This window comes from Canis aureus, chromosome 13, assembly GCF_053574225.1.
Source record: "Canis aureus isolate CA01 chromosome 13, VMU_Caureus_v.1.0, whole genome shotgun sequence".
Lineage (NCBI taxonomy): Eukaryota > Metazoa > Chordata > Mammalia > Carnivora > Canidae > Canis > Canis aureus.
In genome coordinates, this window is record NC_135623.1 from 22,513,606 (window position 1) to 22,518,399 (window position 4,794).

Genomic DNA, 4,794 nt, shown 5'->3' on the forward strand with positions numbered 1-4,794 from the left:
ACACTTGCGTTCATTGTGGATGTCAAGGCCAAATAAGCACCAGATCAAACAGGCTGTGAAGAAGCTCTATGACACTGATGTGGCCAAGGTCAACACCTTGATCAGGCCTGATGGAGGGAAGAAAGCATATGTTTGACTGGCTCCTGACTATGATGCTTTGGATGTTGCCAACAAAACTGGGGTCATCTAAACTGAGTCCAGCTGGCTATCAATATAAATATAAATTTTTCACCACAAAAAAAAAAAAAAAAAAAGTCAGTAAAGCCATGGAGTCCTGAAATGGCAACATGAAGATAATTCCCGAGGTTGGAAGCAGTCTGCTGGAGCCAGAGAAGGCTAACGGATGGGATACATTCTAATTTGCCTAGGACAATCCCAGTTTACACCTATTATCCTAACATAATAATTGATGGTGCTGCCGCCTTGTATGCTTAAAAGTGTCCAAATAAATTAGGCGTACCCAGTTGGCTCAGTTGGTAAAGCATGCAACTCTTGACCTCAGGGTCTTGAATCAAGCCCCATGTTGGCCATACAGCTTACTTTAAAAAAAAAAAAAAAAAAAAAAGTGCCCAATAAACTATATGACCAGCCAACCAGAAGACCATGTGAATTTGGAAAAGTTAAGTGAGTTAAGGGCAAGAACATTTAGGACAAGAGCAGAGCAAGAAATTATAGTGATTTCGAGTTGTAGATAGTGAAGGAATGTACTGAATTGAATGACATTTTATAAAGAGCTATGAAATGAACTAGCTACCATTTCTGGATGGGCAATGTCACAAAAACCCTGATAGGTAGGCATTTCCATCCATATTTTATAGATAAAATAATCAAAGCTTAGATTAAACACCCACTCAGAAAATTAGCTAAAATATAGCTTAATAAGTAAAATACAGTGACTTTTCCTCACTCATAGCCATCTTAGCAGCTGCTCTTGGTTGGGGCCTGCTCAAAACCTAAGGCAGGAAATACAGTGGATGCATAGAAGATGAAAAGGCCACTGGAATCTTTCTACTCTGGGCTCCAACTCATCACGAAAAGTGGAAAGTATGTGTTGGGGTACAAGCAGAATCTGAAAATAATCAGAGATGGCAAAAGCAACACTGATCATCCTTGCCAACAACTGCCCAGCTTTGAGGAAATCTGAAATAGAGTATTAAGCCATGTTGGCCAAACCTGGTGTCCATCATCAGTACAGTGGCAAGACTATTGAATTGGGTTTAGAATGTGGGAAATACTGTGGAGTATGCACACTGGTTATCATTAATCCAGGTGATTCTGATATCATTAGAAGCATGTCAGAACAGACTGGTGAAAAGCAAAACATGAAAAATCTCTCTCTAATAAAATTGGCCAGAGCTTGTTTGTTTGTTTGTTTGTTTTTAAAGATTTTATTTATTTATTCATGAGAATACACAGAGAGGAGAGAGAGAGAGAGGCAGAGACACAGGCAGAGAGAGAAGCAGGCTCCCTGCAGGGAGCCTGACATGGGATTGGATCCCGGGTCTCCAGGATCACACCAGGGACTGAAGGCGGCGCTAAGCCGCTGAGCCACCCCGGCTGCCCCAGAGCTTTTTTGGAAAAAAAAAAAAAAAAAGTAAAACCTAGCTAGAGAGCAAAACTAACTAAATATAAACAAATAATTGAAAAAAGAAGTCAAAGGGGGAAATATCTGGAAGTCACAAGAAGTCCCTTCTCCAATAACTTGTAAGCATCTTGAGTGGGAAGGGAAAAATAAAGCATTGATATGGTAACTTCCCCATAAAGGAGGGTAACCACTGCTACCAAGATCCTTCACTATAACTTGCAAAATTACTGCTCACTATTTTCTGAAGTAGCTTCATTGAAAACCATCCTTCTTTCCCCAAGAGACAAGTAATTCCAGGAAGTAACTTTTTAAAAAAAGACTTTATTTATTTGACAGAGAGATGGAGAGAGAGAGAAAGAGAGAGAGCATGAGCAGGGTGAGGGGCAGAGGGAGAAGCAGACTCCCCGCTGAGAAGGGAGCCTGATGCGAGGCTGAATCCCAGGACTCTGGGATCATGACCTGAGCCAAAGGCAGCAGCTTAACCTGAGCCACCCAAGTGTCCCTCCAGGAAATAACTTCAGTGAAATGGAAAATAGACACTTCTACCCTGGAACACACCTGACTTCAAAACCAGCTTGTAGGTAGGGAAAAACCAAATATTCAGGGGCAAAAGGAATTTAATCTTGCTAAAATGGATGTCAGAGAAGATATCATTGCAATGAAAGCAAAAGCAAGAAAGGGAATAACCTAAGGAGAGCCTGGAAATGTATATGTAGAGGCAAAGATTACTCCGAAAGTCGAATTAAAGCTAAGCAGTGGAGAGTGACACCACAGCGGCGTGGGCAGAAAAGGTAAGACAAAGGAATATAAACATTTCATGAGGATGACTTAAGGATTCTAAGTTAGTTGATACTTGTGATGATTCCTTCAAAGTGAATGAAAATTGCATTTTAGCAGCAAATGTCCTTCAATCTTTCCCAAGAGCTAAATAAGGTGCTCTTTACTAAGTAATAATAGGAGTTTCACTTTTTACTGCCTCCCTCATTGAACGATGCCTAAAAGCAATTATACTTCAGCTGTGCTGCATCTTTTCCCTTTCCCCTTTTCCCCTTCTTCTGAAGACTAGAAAGAGATTAATGCAACAGCACATATGCAGTTAGAATTTCACTTTAAAGCAATCAGTTTTAAGAAGCACTTTGTACAAATGCGCTGCATTTAAGAATGATTTTGGTGCATGTGTCTTTCCATGGGACAACCCAGCTCAATGTAAAGAACAAGTACTATAAACCAAGAAACCAAGCCTGACTAGTTGTGGAACTTAGGTAAATCATATACTTTCCCTATTATTCATTTTTTAAAGTTTATTTATTTAAGTAATCCCTACACCTAATGTGGGGCTCGAAATTACAACCCCAAGATTAAGAGTTGCATGCTACCCTGACTGAGCCAGCCACATATCCCATAAAGTGAGTGTTTTTTTTTTTTTAAGATTTTATTTGTTTATTCATGAGAGACACAGAAAGAGGCAGAGACATAGGCAGAGGGAGAAACAGGCTCCATGCAGGGAGCCCGACGTGGGATTCGATCCCAGGACTCCAGGATCACGCCCTGGGCCGAAGGCAGGCGCCAACCCGCTGAGCCGCCCAGGGATCCCTTTTTTTTTTTAAAAGTAATCCTGGGATACCTGAGTGGCTCAGCCGTTGAGCATCTGCCTTTGGCCCAGGGCGTGATCCTTGGAATCCCAGGATCGAGTCCCACGTCAGGCTCCCTGCATAGAGCCTGCTTCTCCCTCTGCCTGTGTCTCTGCCTCTCTCTGTGTGTCTTTCATGAATAAATAAATAAAATCTTTAAGAAAATAAAATAAAATAAAAATAGTAATCCCTACATCCAATGTGGGGCTTGAACTCATGATCCCAAGATCATGCTCTATGGACTGAGGCGTCAAGCATCCCTCTGTTATTCTAATAGCCATATATCTATATCTATATCTATCTATCTATATATTTCTTATATATAGCATGGTTTGTTGTTTTGGTGAAAAATTCTACACAAAAGTAAGGTACGTGCTGTTAAGGAATGCCTTGTAAATATTAAATCCATTTTAAATAATTATAAAGGCAGATGAATTATTACACTTTCTTTATTCCTTTCCTCTATTTTTGTAACAACCTAACATTTTATTGAATAAAGACTTATGAAACTTAAGAGTCTGAATAAATGCTGGAGGTCAAGTTAAAATTGGTATTTAAGAAATAATTCAACTTGTATGGCCTCTTCTTAATTTACATATTAGTCAATCAATAAACAAACATTTGTTCAGTGCTTCCTGTGTGTCAGGAATTATGTTAGGCTGTGGGAGGGGAGGGATACCAAGGACTATATTTCAGCAAATCAAAGACAGCTTGGATTATGAGAAGTATATCAGTTTCTGAGCTGTTAAAATGTAGAAAAATATGCATCTAAGAAGGGATTATATGTGGGTAAAAAACAAAGAGCTTCCATGGCGAAAAAATAGAATATATCCATAATAGATACCAAGTGTTAGAAACCAAAAGCATCCCCAGAAGTTTAGTGAACAAGAAATCCCAAGGAGCTGAGGGCCGTGAGGGAGATGCACTGTATATGACACTGGCCTAGTTCTGCTAATGTATTTTCTATCGATTCTATAAGACATTGGCAAGAAAAGAACAAATTAAAAACTAAGATTTATACTTTCCCTCCTGAAATGTGACAACTTTAAGTTTCGTTGAGACTTCTGAATTCTATAGTTATACCAACCTGAAACCATGATTTCTCTTGCATTGGAAAATTTAACTTACCAACGATTATGTAAATTACGAATTAAGCAAATACACGCTTTGCTAAAATACAAAGGAAACTTGGGGCAAATGGCCCAGATCATTTAAAATTTGAGCCTGTAATAACGAGTGAAAATACTTTGAGATAATAGTTTTGGCATCATTTCTCATTTGGCATTGAGAGAGTAAAAATAAAAATTTTTCTCCAGTGGAAGTTCTTTTAAGATTTTATTTATTCACTTGAGAGAGAGAGAGAGGGAACAAACGTGGGGGAGAGGCAGACTCCCTGCTGAGCAGGGAGCCAGATATGGAGCTCCATCCCAGGACCTGGAGATCCTGATCTGAGCTGAAGGCAGATGCCAAACATCTGAGCCACCCAGGGGCCCCACCAGTGGAAGCCCTAAACTAGACCTGCATCTGTAGCTCTAGGCTCAGTTCCTGGGCTACTACTAAGTCCCTCTTTCTCATACC

The 4,794-nt window shown here is 39.9% G+C and overlaps 1 pseudogene; it reads left to right on the plus strand.

The window, feature by feature from the left end:
- Nucleotides 1-985: 985 nt before the first annotated feature.
- On the plus strand, nucleotides 986-2,662 carry LOC144282716 (large ribosomal subunit protein eL30 pseudogene; annotated as a pseudogene).
- The last annotated feature ends 2,132 nt before the right edge of the window (nucleotides 2,663-4,794 follow it).